Raw genomic sequence first — 22,049 nt, forward strand, 5'->3', positions numbered from 1 at the left:
TCCTCCCTTACATCATTCATAGATAACACATTAACATTGTCCGGAGGCACGTCAGTACTGGCTGAAGGTTCAGCCCTTGGGGGGGGCCCAAACTGGGAGGTTATCTGCCCCAAATCTGTCCCAAGTAGCACGTTTGCGGGGATCCGATCAGTTACCCCCACCTCCCTCACCCCTCGCCCTGCGCCCCAGTCCACATAAATGTCAGCAACAGGCAGCGCCGGGTCAGTGCCTCCAATCCCGGAGACAGCGAGGGTTTTTCCAGGGATCAAGTCTTGGGGGGACACCATCTCAGGCCGCACCAGAGTCACCTCCGAGGCGCTGTCTCGCAGTCCTATGGTCACAGACCGGCCGACGGTGACAGGTTGGAAGCTGTCCAGGGACCTACCACCACCCCCACCCACACAATACACCTTGGGCGGCCCGTGGGACGGGGACGGAGCCGGGGCCTTGGGACGCTGAGGGCACATGGCCTTGAAGTGTCCAGGTAGGTTGCACTGGTGGCACCGTCTTGGCTCTGCCACGGGCCTGGAGAGGGGAGTTGAGGGGGACACCCCCTGCAGTCTAGGGGCAGGTGGGGCAGTCGCAGAGTTCATCTTACCCCCTCTCCAGGTGCTGCTGGTGGCTGCTCTCCTGGCCTCAGGAGCCCGATTGTTGGTGTAGTCATCGGCCAGGGCAGCTGTAGCCGTGGATCCCTTTGGCTTCTGGTCTCGGATGAACTGGCGGAGATCCTCAGGGCAGTTCCACAAGAGTTGCTCCGTGATGAACAAGTCCAGGATCTCCGGTCCGGTGGAAAGCTGCAGGCCTTGGGTCCAGTGGTCGGCAGCTCGGGCAAGTGCCCGCCGGTGGTCAGCCCAGGAGTCCTTTGGTCCCTTTTGCAGGGTCCGGAACTTCTTGCGGTAGGACTCTGGAGTGAGGTTGTACTGTTGGATCAGGGCCCGCTTGATGGTGTCGTAGCCCTGATCTGCCTCAGCAGGCAAGTCCCCAAGGATATCCAGGGCCTTACCCCTTAGACGGGGGGTCAGGTATTTGGCCCACTGATCCTTGTCCAGATGGTGCTGCAAGCAAGTCCGTTCAAAAGCAGTCAGGAAAGAGTCCAAGTCTCCATCCTTCTCCAGCACTGGGAAGTCCTCAACACGGACCTTTGGAAGTTTGGTGTTTTGAAGGTCACATGTGGCTGATGAGGGCCGGAGCTGAGCTAGCTGCAGCTGGTAGTCACGGTCTGCCTGTCGCTCTCGCTCTTCACGCGCTGCCTGCCGCTCCGCAGCCTCACGCGCTGCTTGCCGCTCCGCAGCCTCAGCGTCACGCGCTGCCTGTCGCCCACGCTCGGCCATGAGTATCTCGTAGGTATCCCGGTCTCCAGCCATAAGCCTGGCCAAGGCAGCTTGAAGGAGGGCCTCTGCACCTCTCAGGCCGGAGGGATTGGCAAGTGGTGATCTGCGGCACGCTGCAGAGCCAGGTGATTCACTGTCCATTGCAGAGCGGAGGGCTGGCATCTGGCTCGTTGAGGACCCTTGGGTGAGCTGCTCCTCATCTTGTCCAGCAGTGCCAGGTTGTGCAATGTCCTCTGCAGAGCTGTTCTCTGGCGTCGAGCTCCTGGAGGACTCGTGGGCAACCTCCTCATTACTGTCCACAGCACCGTCCTCCCTCTCTTCGGCTCCTGCTTTAGCATTGGCCAGTTGCATAGCTCTGCTCCTGGTGCCATCAGCCATTCTTGCAGACTTTTGGTCACTGACACAGAACTGACACCTGATGCCTCCACACACCTTACAGTATCTGCACTCTGACACTCTAGTGTTGAGCTAGTCTGAAGACCCCAGCAGCCACAGCTGCTGCAGGCAGTCTTTAGTGTCTGGGAGTATGGGTCTCACACTCACACACACTATTATCTCGATCCCACCGCTATGCCACCAATATGTCACGAACCACCGGGGGGGTCACTCAGAAATCCCCCGCGCTGGCTACCAGTACGTCACAATCGGGGGGTAACAAGTGGGTGTCACCCCTCCTTTATACCTCCCGACCGACAGACAGAGCACGTGACGCGCTCTCTAGCGCCCCTCTTATAGTCAGGCCAATTATGGAATTGCCCGACAATAAGCAAGGAGGCCGCTATACTACTTATGCCGATTATTGAAGGGTCCCCGGTGAGAGTAGGGTATATATTCCCCCGACCTCCGCGGGCGGAATATATAAAACCTCCCCGAATCTCACTGGCCTCCCCACAATAATCCTTGGCACAAACTCGCTGCCACCAACCGCTTCACGGTAACTATTAGCCGAACACACAGACGTGGGATTCAAGATCGAGATAACAGAACAGCCCAAGATTAATTATATAATTTAATCAGCCTAAAGCACACTAGAAACTACAATATATACAATAGGGAATCTACAGAATATACATAGGTCAGAGTACAGTTACAGATAAAGCATGGTTTACAAACAGGTATGCAATTCAATCAGTTACCTTGTGCGTCTGGCCACAGGGGGGCGCTGTAGACCAGGTTTCTAGGAACTCCCACAGATGTTTCCTGCACGTGACCCCCAGCGAAAGAACACTGGAAAATGGCCGAAGTAGGGTTATCAACCTGGGCAAATCCAGGTCCCCTCCTACCTTAGTGACCTCAGAGGGAGCACTGCTCCACCCCTGGCTGGAGTTATGGACAAAATCCACAACATGGAATATGGCCATAACTTGGCCTGGGAGCGTCGTAGGCGGACGCCAATGCTCTCATTGTGACAGTTATGAATTTAGCTACAGAATGAGAGGACTCATGACTTGTCTACTAGTTCCCCATTGGCTGATATCACGCCTGGGGTATTTCCCAAGCTCCCGCTCCCATAAAAAGGGTGTGCCAGCATCGTCCGCATGCGGAGACACCATTTTTATGGTTGCCATATTTATCGGAAATATGGCTTGCGAGATATGAACCATTTTTTACTGGAGTCGTTCTGTCTGGATACTTCCAAGCTTGCTAATTAGATAGCAGCTCCTACCACAGGGTCACGGCAGGGAGTCCTCCTGTGTCCATTGTTCCCACATCATCTCATCTCCATATCACAGGAGATGGCCATGGAGGTGTAACACCTTCACAGATGCTGGACATTGAGAACAAGAAGGGAGGGGGGCACTGCCAGGGAGTGATGAGCGATTATGACTGGAAGTCATAATTCATCTTCATATCCCGGGATTTGCCTCACACTGGGATATGATGCTTCCCTATTTGATGTTTGCCATCCGTGAGGTGCCACAGGCATCCACGGGGTTTTCGCCTTTTGAATTGTTATACGGGCGACATCCCCGGGGATTGTTGGACCTGGCAAAGGAAACATGGGAGCAAGAGCCCACCCCCCATAAAAGTGTGATTGAACACATTTTGGGTATGCAGAACCGCATAAGCGCGGTCATGCCAATTGTGAAGGAGCATTTACAGGAGGCTCAGGCCGCGCAAAGCGGCCGCTACAATAGACAAGCTACCGTGCGGACCTTTAAACCCGGGGATCGGGTGTTGGTATTAATCCCCACAGCGGAGAGTAAATTCCTGGCTCAGTGGCAAGGCCCCTACGAGATAAAGGAAAGAGTCGGGGTGGTTAACTATAAAGTATTGCAGCCCGGTAGGCGGAAACCTGAACAAATATACCATGTCAACCTATTAAAACCTTGGCAGGAACGGGAAAGCCTGATGGCTGTTTTTTCCCCATCTCCCTCCTCTTCGGGTCGTTCACCTCCGGCTCCAGTGACCTCCGGAGAGGACGAACCGGAAGTAAGGATTGGAGAAGCCCTCACCAAGACTCAGAGGCGAGAGGCCAGACGGTTGGTTCAGCAGAACCCCGATGTCTTCTCCGAGCTGCCCGGTAGGACCAGTCTGATACGACATGATATTGTCACCGAGCCCCACCTGAAGGTACGCCTGAAGTCATACCGGGTACCGGAGGCTCGACGACAAGCCATATCGGAGGAAGTAAAGACGATGTTACGCCTGGGGGTCATCGAAAAATCCCGGAGTGAATGGGCTAGTCCGATTGTCCTAATACCAAAACCCGATGGCTCCTTAAGGTTCTGCAATGACTTTAGGAGATTGAACGAAATATCCAAGTTCGATCTCTACCCCATGCCCCGGGTGGATGACCTGATTGATAGGCTGGGACAGGCGCGATATTTTACCACGCTCGACCTGACCAAGGGGTACTGGCAGGTGCCACTGACGGAGTCCGCCAAGGAGAAAACCGCTTTTGTTACACCGGAGGGTCTCTTCCACTATGTTGTCTTGCCTTTTGGGTTACATGGCGCTCCGGCCACGTTCCAGAGGTTGATGGACTTAGTGCTGGAACCCCACCAGGCGTATGCGTCAGCGTACCTTGATGACATCATTATTTACAGCTCCGATTGGCAGACCCACTTGGAACAGGTACAAGCGGTGGTGGAGGCGCTTCGGACAGCCGGATTGACAGCCAATCCCAAGAAATGTGCGTTGGGACTCACGGAAGCCCGCTACTTGGGCTACGTGATAGGTCAAGGAGTGATTAAGCCCCAAATTAACAAGGTTGAGGCAATCCAGAAGTGGCCTAGACCCCTGACCACGAAGCAGGTTAGGGCCTTCCTGGGTATCGTGGGGTACTACAGGAGGTTTGTAAAGGATTTTGCGGGACTATCGGCCCCCTTGACGGACCTTCTCAAAGGCAAGAAGTCCGTCATGGTGCGCTGGACTCCGCAGGCCGAGGACTCCTTCCGGGCCCTGAAGGGGGTCCTGTGCGGACAGCCCGTTCTCGTACACCCTGATTTCCGGAAGGAGTTCATAGTACAGACTGACGCCTCAGAGGTCGGCCTGGGGGCAGTGTTGTCTCAGGTGGTTCAGGGGGAGGAACACCCCGTCACCTTCTTAAGTAGGAAGCTCACCCCTCCCGAGCGGAATTATAGCGTAGTGGAGAAGGAGTGCCTGGCGATCAAGTGGGCCTTGGAGTCCCTGCGCTATTACCTGCTGGGACGGCAGTTTCGCTTGGTGACGGATCACTCTCCACTGGTCTGGATGAGGTCCGCCAAGGAACGGAATGCCCGGGTTACCCGGTGGTTCCTTTCTCTGCAGAACTTCCGGTTTACGGTTGAACATAGGGCCGGTGGGTTGCAGGGCAACGCCGATGCCTTGTCCCGCGGCCCGTGTTTGATGGCGGGAGTTCAACCACGCACGCTTGAACTGAGGGGGGGGGTATGTGAGACTGTGACCGGGGTTATCTATGACGGCCGGTATGTCTCGCCCCGGTTGTGCTCACTCCATGATAGAAAGTAAATCCACTCTAGGGTTAATGCTGTTTCCCTACAGGCTGAAGGAAGGGTTAAATGGAAACAGGAACAAGGGCAGGTGTGCCGGGTGTGAGGGAGTGAACAGAACTCGTTGAGCTCTCTGCTGGAGAGGCACATGTATATTGTTGTGGACTTTTGTTTGGACATTAAACCGTGTGCTGTGAACCTTAATGCCTGGATCCCGTGTCTTCTGCTGCGCAGCCGACCATGCTACCTCACACTACGTATATAGAGGAGTCGGAAGGGAAAGATGGCAACCCAGAGAAGTATCCACGTGTCTGGAGGAGTCAGGAGGGAAAGATGGCAACCCAGCCGAGTGTTCACATGTATGGAGGAGTAAGGGAGAAAGATGGCAACTCAGCCAAGTATCTACGTATATAGGGGAGTCGGAAGGGAAAGATGGCAACCCAGATAAGTATCCATGTGTATGGAGAAGTCGGGAGGGAAAAATGGCAATCCAGCCGAGTATCCACTGTATGGAAGAGTCGAGTATCCACGTGTATGGAGGAATCGGGAGGGAAAGATGGCAACCCAGCCGAGTGTTCACGTGAAAAGAGGAGTTGGGAGGGGAAGATAGCAACCCAGACAAATGTTCACGTGTATGGAGGAGTCGGGAGGGTAAGATGTCAACCCAGTGGAGAATACACTGATGGAAGAGTCGTGAGGGAAAGATGGCAACCCAGCCGAGTGTCCACATGTATGGTGGAGACGGGGATAAAAATGGCTACTCCACTGAAAGATCAGGTGTATAGGAAGTTGGTTGAGAAAAATAGAGCAGTCAGTCGTGTCAAATATTCACAAGTATGGGGAAGTCGGGAGAGATCGCAGTCGGTAGAGCCGAGTGTTGACATGAATGGGCCAGTGGGAAGAACTGTCATGAGGCCACCACGGGCAGAGTGTAGATAGAAGCCCACCACCTTTATGTTTAGCAAACAATATGAAGACCGAAACAAGTAAAACGTAGGTAAGCACAATGACACGGTGCATTTCCCCTTCAGTGTGGTTTGTCTCTCACTCGAAGTTAGTGACCACAACGTATAAAAAGATGGCAATGGTGCGCAGGTGGGAAACGGGGGCAGGAAGACTAGACACAGCTATATTCTCATAAGCGGGTGGGGGATGGGTGGCATAGATAATACATAAGAAAGGGGTGAGATGGAAACAACAGCCTGTGTAGTGTTATGCAAGGAGGAGGTTACAAAACTTATGAATGGGGAGGTCATAAAACTTCATTTTCTCCATTTTTCCCTTGTCAAGGAGTAAGTAGCATAGAAACGGAGTCCAGGCGCGGGGGGAAGGGGGCACCACCACAGGAGGAGAGCAGCACTGACTGGTATAGGATTCAACCTTCTATAGGTCAAAAGAGCAATGTTATTGGTCACATTATAAAAGCAATTCCAACATAAAGGCTTTGTACGAGGGGCTGCTGATAAGTGTTTGGCTTTGTGATTTTTTTTTTTGTTTCTATGGTACCGAATGTTACAGCGCATGAAAGCCTTGTCTCTAATATAGGTTTTCAAAATTGTGTTTGTTGCTTATGGCAACAGTGTTCTACGCACGCGGGAAAACAAAATGGCGGAGTCTGATGCGATATTCACAGCAACTGAGAGCAGAGGAGGAATAACATTCTTGTTCCTCAAGGAAAGTCCGTGAAGGCTATTTATAGTGATATGTCGCAGACATCGGGGGATCAATGCCCTTCATATTCCACAGTTAAGAACTGGTTTGCCAAATTTAAAACGGGCCACCTCAGCACCAATGATGAGGAACGACCTGGACGACAGAGAGTGGTGGTTCCGGAGATCGTCGATGCTGTGCACAACCTCATCCTAAAGAATCGTCGAATTTCAGCTAAAGCAATAGTAGACATCATGGGGATTTCCCGTGAACGCGTCAGTGTCATTATCCATGAACATTTGGACATAACGGAGCGATCTGCAAAGTGGATCCCCAAATGTTTGACAACAGATCAGAGAAGCAGCGAGTGAAAACGTCCCGCTCCATTTGTCAACGTTTCCAGACTGATAAGAACTTCCTGGATCGACTGGTCACTACCATATGGATGAGACCTGGATTTATTTGTATGACCCTGAAAACAAGGAGCAGTCAAGAGTGGAGGCACAGTGGTTCTTCTCATCCAAAGAAGTCCAGAGTGCAAAAATCAGCCACTAAGGTGATGGCGTCTGTGTTCTGGGATAAGGAGGGTGTGCTGCTAGTGGACTACCTTCAAAAGAGTTCCACTATCAATGCAAGGAATTACATTGGCGCCGGACTGAGAGCAGCGACACCCATCAGACCGGCCCCTAGGTATTATAAATGTGTTTTTTAGATTCTACACAGCAGCCTGGGCTCTTGTATACAGTATACTAGAATGCTGTATATAAGAGCTCACTGGTGGTGGCCACAGCTCATAAGGGAAAATCCTGGTGACAGTTCCCTTTAACTTGACAACAAAATGGCCATTGGTATCATGCACAATGCTGGACGCTGAGCTGTGCACCCAACCCCCCCACACGCGCGATGCCAAACTGCACACCCAACCCTCCCATATACGATGCAGAGCTGTTCATCCAACCCTCCCGTGTGATGCCGGGCTCAGAGCTGCACACCCAACTCTCCCAGGCAATGCTGGGCTCAGAGCGGTACACCCAACTCTCCTGGGTGTCAAGTTACGCACCCAACCCTCTGGGGGTACTGAGGCCACCATGCCGGGTGCCTAGCTGTGCCCCCACCCCTCCAACGCGTGCTGCCACGCTACACACCCAACCTTCTCAGGCAATGCCGGACAACCTTCTCAGGCAATGCCGGACAACCTTCTCAGGCAATGCCGGGCACTGAGCTGCACAGCCAATCCTTCAGGGAACTGAGCTCCCCACCCAACCCTCCAGGGCCCTGATCTGCGCACCCAACCCTCCCAGGTGATGCCAGGCACCAAGCTGCCCACCCAACTCTCCAGGGCCCCGATCTGCACACCCAACCCTCCCAGGTGATGCCAGGCACCAAGCTGCCCACCCAACTCTCCAGGGCCCCGATCTGCACACCCAACCCTCCCAGGTGATGCCAGGCACCAAGCTGCCCACCCAACTCTCCAGGGCCCCGATCTGCACACCCAACCCTCCCAGGCAATGTCGGGCGCCGAGCTGCGCGCCCAAGCGTCCCGGGCGCCGAGCTGTGCGCCCAACCCTCCCGGGCCCCGAGCTGCGCGCCCAACCCTCCCGGGTGATGCCAGGCACTGAGCTGCCCACCCAACCTTCCAATGACCCGATCTGCGCACCCAACCCTCCTGGGCGATGCCGGGCGCCGAGCTGCGCACCCAACCCTCCCGGGCGCAATGCCAAGCATTGCCCACGACCCTTCCTCGCAATGCTGTGCTAAGCTGTGTATCTAATGCCATCATGCATCATTGTGTGCGCTGCGCATATAATCCTCTCATGTGTGATACTGTGTGCTGAGCAGTGTATCTAATCCCCCACGTCTCGCAGTACAGCGCAGCTCTGTCCTTGCAGAGAATGAGGAGTTTGCTGGTGCAGAAAATTCCTGGGACGCGAGTGCAGAACATATGGCCGCGCTCCTGCGCCCGCGCTGCTCCTCCCCCGCCCCGCCCCTCCCCGCGCTATCAGGAGGCCGCACGGCGCGGGAGATAAATATATCTGTACAGCAGCGCTCCGGCCGACTATCCTTCCTAGCAACAGTCTCCCCGGCGCCGATGCCATTGGACGCCCGCTGCATGACGTCAGCGAGCCAGGGATTGGTGATCCGGACAGATTCCAGAACCCGAGTAGCCACGGTAACAAGGAGAAGCGTTGCCTGGACTACAGAGGAATCCGCCCTGATTGGAAGCAGCCAATCAGCATGCGGGGCTTAACCAGCGCTGTGCTGGGAAATACTACGAGACATAAGGCAATGGCTGGGGACTTGTGTCATGTGTGGAAGAGGAGTCGTATCATGTGACAAGCCTGAACACAGAGAGTGCTGCCAAAATGCTGCAAGGCGGCCCCATAGGTGCCAGACACCTCCCACCCCTCACCTCAGTATACAGCTATATACAGACAGCTGCTCCTTACCCCTCCCCCATACATATGTACAATGTCTGTGTGCTCAATGGGGAGAAGGAAGGATGCTGCTGCCAGACACCCCAACCCGCCCCCGGGGTACCCCAGGACCCCCCCCCCGGCCTCCCAGACACCCCACCCCGCCCCTGGGGTTCCCCCAGACACCCCAGCCCGCACCCAGGGTCCCCCACTCACCCAGGGCCACCCCCGGGGTCCCCTAGGACCACCTACAGGCCTCCCAGACACCCCAGTCCGCCCCGGGGTCCCCCAGACCCCCCCAACCCGCCCCCAGGGTCCCCCAGACACCCCAGCCCGCCCCCGGGGCCTCACAGACACCCCAGCCCGCCCCCGGGGCCCCCCAGGACCACCCCCGGGCCTCCTAAACACCCCAGCCCGCCCCCGGGGTCCCCCAGACACCCAGGAAAACCCCCCAGGCCTCCTAGACACCCTGGCCCGCCCCCGGGGTCCCCCAAACATCCCGGTCCGCCCCCGGGCCTCCCAGACACCCCACACTTCTCCAGTGGCGGCCTTCCTCTTCCCACAAATTACTTCCCCCCCCCCCACGTGGCAGCCACCCTCTTCCCCCAAATCTCCCCCAAATGCCCCCACCGGTGCCGGCCTCCCTCCTCCCACAAATGCCCCCACCAGTGGCGGCCTCCCTACTCCCCCAAATGCCCCCCCCCCCTTGGTGGCAACCTCCCTCCTCAGTCAGGAGCTTAATGGCAACATTTACAACAGGTGTTTGATCCATGAATCGACCAATACATTTTGGGATTCAGTTAGAATTGCTATTAAACCATCCTCATCAGACTGTTCACACTTTAACATCATGAGATCAAGATGACACCTAACAATTGATCAGCAGCACCGCGCCATTGCGAGGCTTCAAGCAGGATCAAAAATGGCCACTGAGCTTAGAGCATCACAGAGTGTCACCAGCAGGTTGTACAGAGACACAGAGACCGGAAGAGTCACAAAAAGACAGAAGTGGACGTCCTCTGGCCACATCCCACCCTGATGACCGCTGCATTGAGAAAAAGACCTTTGAAACTGGATGCTACACAACTCCAGGCACATTTAAGGGAGGTGAGGGGCACCAAAATGCCACATCAGACCATTCAAAACAGTGTACATCGTGTTTTATATGAGTAAATGACCTGCAAGGTACCAGACCGCACCACCAGGCACAGACGTCATCTACGTACCAGACCGCACCACCAGGCACAGACGTCATCTACGTACCAGACCGCACCACCAGGCACAGAAGTCATCTACACTGGACGAGGAACCAGTGGGCCTCAGTTCTGTTCAATGGTGAAAGTCCATTCCCTCTGAGCAGATATGATGGTCACCAACAATGTTGGAGACGTGAAGGAGAGGGCTATACATCAGCCACTGCTCTCACCAGACGAGCCTTTGGTGGTGGCGTTACAGTGGAGGCCGGTGTGTCTAGTCAGTACAGAATGGCCCTGCACTGTTTGACTGGTACAGTGACCCCTACTACTGGAGTAACAGCATTAATCCAGTCATTGTGTCTCTGCATGAACAACAGCAGCCCAATGTCATCTTCATGGAGGACAATGCTCCAGCTCATCGAGGTCACATCATTAGGGAATGGCTGCTGAAAACTGGGGAACCTCAAAATTGAGCGGCCAGCTCTTCCTCCAGACCCGAATCCCATAGAAACCCATGGGATCAGCTGAGTTGCCACGTAGGGGCAGTAACGCTGTACTCCAGAACCTCAATGACCTGAGGGCCATCCTTCATGAAGAGTGTGGATGGCACCTCCACAGACCATAACTCCACTTGTGACCAGCAGCTGGAATTGATGTACAAGGCCACATGACAAGTTATTGAGTTATCTTTTCACTGGACAACCCCTTTTACTGCACCTGCCAAATCTCTTGAAAGTCAGGGAAAATACCAAGAAAAGTTGACGCAACCAAAGCCTCCCCAGAAAGTAGAATAGGCCAGGGGGTTCTCAGACACATGTGCCCCCAAGCCAAAGGTTTTTTCTTCTCCCTCCGACAAGCTAATAATAATAATAATAATTATTAATAAAAAAAACAACCCTTACATTTTATTCATTTAAATCTCTGGTGTTTGTAGACATAGTCCAGTGGGCGGTCCCATGACTGCACACAGAGATACCTGTCAATCACCGACTCAGCTACAAACACCAGGGATTTTGGTAAAATTTTTACTTCAAATTCTCTCACGAACCTGTATTATTCCACTTAGCATCTGCGCCCTGAGACCACTTAAAGGATAAAACCCCTCCAAAAGGGAGCCCCATCCCACCACGTCCACCTCAAAAGGGAGCCCCATCCCACCACGTCCACCTCAAAAGGGAGCCCCATCCCACCACGTCCACCTCAAAAGGGAGCCCCATCCCACCACGCCCACCTCAAAAGGGAGCCCCATCCCACCACGCCCACCTCAAAAGGGAGCCCCATCCCACCACGCCCACCTCAAAAGGGAGCCCCATCCCACCACGTCCACCTCAAAAGGGAGCCCCATCCCACCACGTCCACCTCAAAAGGGAGCCCCATCCCACCACGTCCACCTCAAAAGGGAGCCCCATCCCACCACGTCCACCTCAAAAGGGAGCCCCATCCCACCACGTCCACCTCAAAAGGGAGCCCCATCCCACCACGTCCACCTCAAAAGGGAGCCCCATCCCACCACGTCCACTTCAAAAGGGAGCCCCATCCCACCATGTCCACCTCAAAAAGGGAGCCCCATCCAACCATGTCCACCTCAAAAAGGGAGCCCCATCCCACCATGTCCACCTCAAAAAGGGAGCCCCATCCCACCATGTCCACCTCAAAAAGGGAGCCCCATCCCACATGTCAACCTCAAAAAGGGAGCCCCATCCCACATGTCAACCTCAAAAAGGGACCCCCAGCCCACATGTCAACCTCAAAAAGGGACCCCCAGCCCACATGTCAACCTCAAAAAGGGACCCCCCCGCCCACATGTCAACCTTAAAAAGGGACCCCCATCCCACATTTCACCATAATTCACATAAAGCAGGGTAGAAGTTACGCATGTAACCAGTGTCTTTAGCACCAGATTAATTGGATTTTTCTGTGCAAAGTGGATATTTTTTTATACGTTTTCCCCCGGCCCCATCATACTTACAGTCCTGCTGTATCCGGTCAGTGGCAGAAGCGGGGATCAGGCTTCACGGCGCTCTCCAGGCCTCCACACTGCAACAGGAGGAGAACAGGGTAAGTAATGACCAGATAGAGCCGGGGGCGAAGCTGCACCTCAGTGTTCTCAGCGCTGCAGGAAGGTTCACCCTCTGGTCTCTACTGTGCAGGTCACAGGTCTGCTCATTAAGATATTATACTGACCGCTGCAGCCAGCAAGGACTGTATAATCTACTGGCATCACTCAGTGTCCCTACGACAACACTTCTTGTCTGCTGTGGCACCTCAGTACCAAAGTCTCAGCAGCCCAGCATCGCGCGCACCCCATGGTTAGGTACGCAGCCCAGCATCGCGCGCACCCCAGGGTTAGGTACGCAGCCCAGCATCGCGCGCGCACCCCAGGGTTAGGTACGCAGCCCAGCATCGCGCGCGCACCCCAGGGTTAGGTACGCAGCCCAGCATCGCGCGCGCACCCCAGGGTTAGGTACGCAGCCCAGCATCGCGCGCCCACCCCAGGGTTAGGTGCGCAGCCCAGCATCGCGCGCGCGCACCCCAGGGTTAGGTACGCAGCCCAGCATCGCGCGCGCGCACCCCAGGGTTAGGTACGCAGCCCAGCATCGCGCGCGCGCACCCCAGGGTTAGGTACGCAGCCCAGCATCGCGCGCGCACCCCAGGGTTAGGTGCGCAGCCCAGGGTTAGGTGCGCAGCTACGCAGGCAGTATCACTTATTAGGATTAGTTACCTACCCACTATGCAGCAACACATTAAGGCTATGTTCACACAGGGCTTTTTTGGTGCGTTTTTTCCCTGACCAAAACCTGATCTTGTGGCAGGAAATCTAAGGCCCTGTGCGAACTAGAAAATTGAATTTCATAAGAAAATTCTGCACCCTCTGAAAGATTACCGCAGCTGCGATAAAAAACCGCAGCAAACCATGCGCATGCGGTTTGGGTGCAGTTTTGAAGCTGTATTGCCGTGAATTTTCCGCAGGTTGTTCCTTGCGTTGTTTTTTACCATTACCTATGGAAAAAATTGCAGCTACCTGCGGAAAAGAAGTGACATGCACATTCTTTTTGCTGCAGAAATACTGCAGCAAAACCTGTAGGAGAAAAAAAACGCAGTGTGCGCACCTCTTTTTGTAAAAAAAAAATAAAAAAAAATGGAATGCATCACTGAAAAAATGTTGCAAAAACGCTGCAAAGAACTGACACGCTCATTCTTTGAAATCTGCAGCAAAAATTCAGGTATTTAACAAAACAATCAGGAAAGGAATCTGCAGGTGTCAGCGCATGAGATTTCAGAGATCTGGTACTGTAAAAAGCAGCATTTTACTAGCATGGATTTACATAACACCAAGGGGCAAATCCGCAGCTAAAACCGCAGCTAAACCCGCAGTGTGAACATAGCCTAATTCTATTATTGGTACAAACTTTCACCTGATAAAAAGTAGATACAGCCACAGTATATATATATATATATATATAGGTGCCGGCGCCCCTCACCCTCCGGGGCCTTAAATGAATAGGGGCAAAGCAGGATCTGCCTAAATTGCTGTAATTAATCCCAGGCGGGGAGGATTGTAAGGAGCCGGCACATGAGAGGCGAGGAGGTAGAGGAGTGTTCACACACAAGAAGACTGCACCACTGCCCCCCACACTCCACACACAGCTCAGCACACAGGATAGGATTAGATACACGGCTCAGCAGACAGTATCACACAGGAGAGGATTAGATACACGGTTCAGCAAACAGTATCACACAGGAGAGGATTAGATACACAGCTCCGCAGACAGCACCACACAGGAGAGGATTAGATACACAGGATAGGATTAGATACACAGCTCAGCACACAGGCGAGGATTAGATACACAGCTCAGCAGACAGTATCACACAGGATAGGATTAGATACACAGCTCAGCAGAGAGCATCACACAGGATAGGATTAGATACACGGCTCAGCAGACAATATCACACAGGATAGGATTAGATACACAGCTCAGCAGACAGTATCACACAGGAGAGGATTAGATACACAGCTCAGCAGACAGTATCACACAGGAGAGGATTGGATACACAGCTCAGCAGACAGTATCACACAGGAGAGGATTAGATACACAGCCCTGCAGACAGTATCACACAGGAGAGGATTAGATACACAGGTCAGCAGACAGTATCACACAGGAGAGGATTAGATACACAGCTCAGCAGACAGCATCACACAGGATAGGATTAGATACACAGCTCAGCAGAGAGCATCACACAGGATAGGATTAGATACACGGCTCAGCAGACAATATCACACAGGATAGGATTAGATACACAGCTCAGCAGACAGTATCACACAGGAGAGGATTAGATACACAGCTCAGCAGACAGTATCACACAGGAGAGGATTGGATACACAGCTCAGCAGACAGTATCACACAGGAGAGGATCAGATACACAGCCCTGCAGACAGTATCACACAGGAGAGGATTAGATACACAGGTCAGCAGACAGTATCACATAGGATAGGATTAGATACACAGCTCAGCAGACAGTATCACACAGGAGAGGATTAGATACACGGTTCAGCAAACAGTATCACACAGGAGAGGATTAGATACACAGCTCTGCAGACAGTATCACATAGGATAGGATTAGATACACAGCTCAGCAGACAGTATCACACAGGAGAGGATTAGATACACAGCTCTGCAGACAGTATCACATAGGATAGGATTAGATACACAGCTCAGCAGACAGTATCACACAGGAGAGGATTAGATACACATCTCAGCAGACAGTATCACACAGGAAAGGATTAGATACACGGTTCAGCAAACAGTATCACACAGGAGAGGATTAGATACACAGCTCAGCAGACAGTATCACATAGGATAGGATTAGATACACAGCTCAGCAGACAGTATCACACAGGAGAGGATTAGATACACAGCTCAGCAGACAGTATCACACAGGAGAGGATTAGATACACGGTTCAGCAAACAGTATCACACAGGAGAGGATTAGATACACAGCTCTGCAGACAGTATCACATAGGATAGGATTAGATACACAGCTCAGCAGACAGTATCACACAGGAGAGGATTAGATACACAGCTCTGCAGACAGTATCACATAGAATAGGATTAGATACACAGCTCAGCAGACAGTATCACACAGGAGAGGATTAGATACACAGCTCAGCAGACAGTATCACACAGGAGAGGATTAGATACACGGTTCAGCAGACAGTATCACAGGAAAGGATTAGATACACGGCTCAGCAGACAGTATCACACAGGAGAGGATTAGATACACAGCTCAGCAGACAGTATCACATATGATAGGATTAGATACACAGCTCAGCAGACAGTATCACACAGGAGAGGATTAGATACACAGCTCAGCAGACAGTATCACACAGGAGAGGATTAGATACACGGTTCAGCAAACAGTATCACACAGGAGAGGATTAGATACACAGCTCTGCAGACAGTATCACATAGGATAGGATTAGATACACAGCTCAGCAGACAGTATCACACAGGAGAGGATTAGATACACAGCTCTGCAGACAGTATCACATAGAATAGGATTAGATACACAGCTCAGCAGACAGTATCACACAGGAGAGGATTAGATACACAGCTCAGCAGACAGTATCACACAGGAGAGGATTAGATACACGGTTCAGCAGACAGTATCACAGGAAAGGATTAGATACACGGCTCAGCAGACAGTATCACACAGGAGAGGATTAGATACACAGCTCAGCAGACAGTATCACACAGGAGAGGATTAGATACACAGCTCAGCAGACAGTATCACACAGGAGAGGATTAGATACACGGTTCAGCAAACAGTATCACACAGGAGAGGATTAGATACACAGCTCTGCAGACAGTATCACATAGGATAGGATTAGATACACAGCTCAGCAGACAGTATCACACAGGAGAGGATTAGATACACAGCTCTGCAGACAGTATCACATAGAATAGGATTAGATACACAGCTCAGCAGACAGTATCACACAGGAGAGGATTAGATACACAGCTCAGCAGACAGTATCACACAGGAGAGGATTAGATACACGGTTCAGCAGACAGTATCACAGGAAAGGATTAGATACACGGCTCAGCAGACAGTATCACACAGGAGAGGATTAGATACACAGCTCAGCAGACAGTATCACATAGGATAGGATTAGATACACAGCTCAGCAGACAGTATCACACAGGAGAGGATTAGATACACAGCTCAGCAGACAGTATCACACAGGAGAGGATTAGATACACGGTTCAGCAGACAGTATCACAGGAAAGGATTAGATACACGGCTCAGCAGACAGTATCACACAGGAGAGGATTAGATACACAGCTCAGCAGACAGTATCACACAGGAGAGGATTAGATACACAGCTCAGCAGACAGTATCACAGGAAAGGATTAGATACACGGCTCAGCAGACAGTATCACACAGGAGAGGATTAGATACACAGCTCAGCAGACAGTATCACACAGGAGAGGATTAGATACACGGTTCAGCAGACAGTATCACAGGAAAGGATTAGATACACGGCTCAGCAGACAGTATCACACAGGAGAGGATTAGATACACAGCTCAGCAGACAGTATCACATATGATAGGATTAGATACACAGCTCAGCAGACAGTATCACACAGGAGAGGATTAGATACACAGCTCAGCAGACAGTATCACACAGGAGAGGATTAGATACACGGTTCAGCAAACAGTATCACACAGGAGAGGATTAGATACACAGCTCTGCAGACAGTATCACATAGAATAGGATTAGATACACAGCTCAGCAGACAGTATCACACAGGAGAGGATTAGATACACAGCTCAGCAGACAGTATCACACAGGAGAGGATTAGATACACGGTTCAGCAGACAGTATCACAGGAAAGGATTAGATACACGGCTCAGCAGACAGTATCACACAGGAGAGGATTAGATACACAGCTCAGCAGACAGTATCACACAGGAGAGGATTAGATACACAGCTCAGCAGACAGTATCACAGGAAAGGATTAGATACACGGTTCAGCAGACAGTATCACAGGAAAGGATTAGATACACGGCTCAGCAGACAGTATCACACAGGAGAGGATTAGATACACAGCTCAGCAGACAGTATCACAGGAAAGGATTAGATACACGGCTCAGCACACAGTATCACACAGGAGAGGATTAGATACACAGCTCAGCAGACAGTATCACACAGGATAGGATTAGATACACGGCTCAGCACACAGTATCACACAGGATAGGATTAGATACACAGCTCAGCACACAGTATCACACAGGAGAGGATTAGATACACGGTTCAGCAGACAGTATCACACAGGAGAGGATTAGATACACGGTTCAGCAGACAGTATCACAGGAAAGGATTAGATACATGGCTCAGCACACAGTATCACCTCTGCATTGTGATCTCCAGTGTATTTCTGTAGTTGCTGGAATCTGGGATTATTTTCTTTTATTTGATGTTTATCTGTTTGTTATTTACAAAGATGTTTTCAATCAAAACTTGAAACATATTTGGGCCCCTGAGGTGACAGACGGGGCAGGTACGACCCCTAATGGGACCCCGGGGTCTGCTGACATGTCGGGGGTCAGAGGCTCCCCCACAGATCAGCAGCTCACTTACAGCCGGTTGTCAGAGCTGCACAGGTGATGGGGTTGTCAGGAGCTTGCCCTCTCCCCCGCTCTGTATATACCTGTGTATGAGGATTATACTGCGGCCTCAGTGATTACAGGGTGTATACAGCGCATGGGGCCAGAAATGACAGGGGCCGAGGAGACCGCAGACACCATTGTGCGCCTCTCCTTTGTCTGCTGTCCCCGGGCTGCGAGGAGCGCGGCCACTCAGCGCCATCTAGTGGCTGCAAGAAGGGTTACACATGTACTACAGATATGGAATATATATCTACTGTACCTATCTACTGTATATACACCTCACACACATTAAACATGCAAATATGACTGATCATCAGCATTAAGATTCTGGGGCCATTTATAAAATATCTTATGACACTTTATATTTCAAGAGATATTTCAGAATTGATTCATCCAAAACAAGGAAAAAGTCTAATGAAGTATAAATAGGAATAATTACATGGAGATTGGGTTTACATATATCATCTCATCAATTATTATCAGAACAAACTATACCACAGTGTCCCCTCTATGTACATGACTATATCTATAATACTGCCCCTATGTACAAGAATATAACTACTATAATACTACTCCTATGTACAAGAATATAACTACTATAATACTGCTCCTATGTACAAGAATATAACTACTATAATACTACTCCTATGTACAAGAATATAACTACTATAATACTGCCCCCTATGTACAAGAATATAACTACTATAATACTGCCCCTATGTACAAGAATATAACTACTATAATACTACTCCTATGTACAAGAATATAACTACTATAATACTGCCCCCTATGTACAAGAATATAACTACTATAATACTGCTCCTATGTACAAGAATATAACTACTATAATACTGCCCCTATGTACAAGAATATAACTACTATAATACTACTCCTATGTACAAGAATATAACTACTATAATACTGCCCCCTATGTACAAGAATATAACTACTATAATACTACTCCTATGTACAAGAATATAACTACTATAATACTACTCCTATGTACAAGAATATAACTACTATAATACTGCCCCCTATGTACAAGAATATAACTACTATAATACTGCTATTATGTACAAGAATATAACTACTATAATACTGCCCCCTATGTACAAGAATATAACTACTATAATACTGCCCCCTATGTACAGGAATATAACTACTATAATACTGCCCCTATGTACAAGAATATAACTACTATAATACTGCCCCCTATGTACAAGAATATAACTACTATAATACTGCCCCTATGTACAAGAATATAACTACTATAATACTGCCCCCTATGTACAAGAATATAACTACTATAATACTGCCCCTATGTACAAGAATATAACTACTATAATACTGCTCTCTATGTACAAGAATATAACTACTATAATACTGCCCCCTATGTACAAGAATATAACTACTATAATACTGCTATTATGTACAAGAATATAACTACTATAATACTGCCCCCTATGTACAAGAATATAACTACTATAATACTGCTATTATGTACAAGAATATAACTACTATAATACTGCCCCTATGTACAAGAATATAACTACTATAATACTGCCCCTATGTACAATAATATAACTACTATAATACTGCCCCTATGTACAAGAATATAATTACTATAATACTGCCCCTATGTACAAGAATATAACTACTATAATACTGCCCCTATGTACAAGAATATAACTACTATAATACTGCCCCTAATGTACAAGAATATAACTACTATAATACTGCCCCTAATGTACAAGAATATAACTACTATAATACTGCCCCTAATGTACAAGAATATAACTACTATAATACTGCCCCTATGTACAAGAATATAACTACTATAATACTGCCCCTAATGTACAAGAATATAACTACTATAATACTGCCCCTAATGTACAGGAATATAACTACTATAATACTGCTTCTATGTACAAGAATATAACTACTATAATACTGCCCCTATGTACAAGAATATAACTACTATAATACTGCCCCTAATGTACAAGAATATAACTACTATAATACTGCCCCTAATGTACAAGAATATAACTACTATAATACTGCCCCTATGTACAAGAATATAACTACTATAATACTGCCCCTATGTACAGGAATATAACTACTATAATACTGCTTCTATGTATAAGAATATAACTACTATAATACTGCCCCTATGTACAGGAATATAACTACTATAATACTGCCCCTAATGTACAGGAATATAACTACTATAATACTGCTTCTATGTACAAGAATATAACTACTATAATACTGCCCCTATGTACAGGAATATAACTACTATAATACTGCCCCTAATGTACAAGAATATATCTACTATAATACTGCTCCTATGTACAAGAATATAACTACTATAATACTGCCCCTAATGTACAAGAATATAACTACTATAATACTGCCCCCTATGTACAAGAATATAACTACTATAATACTGCTATTATGTACAAGAATATAACTACTATAATACTGCCCCTATGTACAAGAATATAACTACTATAATACTGCCCCTATGTACAATAATATAACTACTATAATACTGCCCCTATGTACAAGAATATAATTACTATAATACTGCCCCTATGTACAAGAATATAACTACTATAATACTGCTCCTATATACAAGAATATAACTACTATAATACTGCCCCTAATGTACAAGAATATAACTACTATAATACTGCCCCTAATGTACAAGAATATAACTACTATAATACTGCCCCTATGTACAAGAATATAACTACTATAATACTGCCCCTAATGTACAAGAATATAACTACTATAATACTGCCCCTAATGTACAAGAATATAACTACTATAATACTGCCCCTAATGTACAAGAATATAACTACTATTATACTGCCCCTAATGTACAGGAATATAACTACTATAATACTGCTTCTATGTACAAGAATATAACTACTATAATACTGCCCCTATGTACAAGAATATAACTACTATAATACTGCCCCTAATGTACAAGAATATAACTACTATAATACTGCCCCTAATGTACAGGAATATAACTACTATAATACTGCTTCTATGTACAAGAATATAACTACTATAATACTGCCCCTATGTACAGGAATATAACTACTATAATACTGCCCCTAATGTACAAGAATATAGCTACTATAATACTGCCCCCTATGTACAAGAATATAACTACTATAATACTGCTCCTATGTACAAGAATATAACTACTATAATACTGCTCCCTATGTACAAGAATATAACTTCTATAATACTGCCTCTATGTACAAGAATATAACTACTATAATACTGCCCCCTATGTACAAGAATATAACTACTATAATACTGCCTCTATGTACAGGAATATAACTACTATAATACTGCTCCTATGTACAAGAATATAACTACTATAATACTGCCCCTATGTACAGGAATATAACTACTATAATACTGCCCCTAATGTACAAGAATATAACTACTATAATACTGCTCCTATGTACAAGAATATAACTGCTATTTTTCTGTGAGCTGGTGCTTCCATGCAGCATAGTTCCAGGCTTTACATAGGTCTGTGTAACACACCGATGTCGTTACGTAGTCATTATGGCCAGTACTACCATATGGCACTGTCATGTGGATTATTTAGGCAGTGTAGCTGGTACTAACCTACGGCATAATGTCAGTCAGTGTGTAAGGCCATACTATATGGCACAATGTCAAGTATTATATAGACGATTTTGGACGCAGATAATGAAATCATATCTACAAACATAAACTCGATACATCGTTCTCACCACTGTATATCGCAGCCCACATATGACACCATTCTTCTCTCTGCCCGATCCTGATTGTTATAGTAAA

General features: G+C 48.9%; 1 protein-coding gene across 2 annotated transcripts in view; it reads right to left on the reverse strand.

Moving 5' to 3' along the window:
* KDM6B (lysine demethylase 6B) overlaps nt 1–22,049 on the reverse strand; it is a 144,280-nt gene that overhangs the window by 111,090 nt on the left and 11,141 nt on the right. For both annotated transcript variants that reach the window (XM_075346716.1, XM_075346713.1), the window contains exon 2: nt 12,496–12,563. The gene's annotated coding sequence lies outside the window, so the exon portion shown is untranslated. The remainder of the gene's footprint in view (nt 1–12,495; nt 12,564–22,049) is intronic.

This window comes from Anomaloglossus baeobatrachus, chromosome 4 (assembly GCF_048569485.1).
Source record: "Anomaloglossus baeobatrachus isolate aAnoBae1 chromosome 4, aAnoBae1.hap1, whole genome shotgun sequence".
NCBI classification, from domain to species: domain Eukaryota; kingdom Metazoa; phylum Chordata; class Amphibia; order Anura; family Aromobatidae; genus Anomaloglossus; species Anomaloglossus baeobatrachus.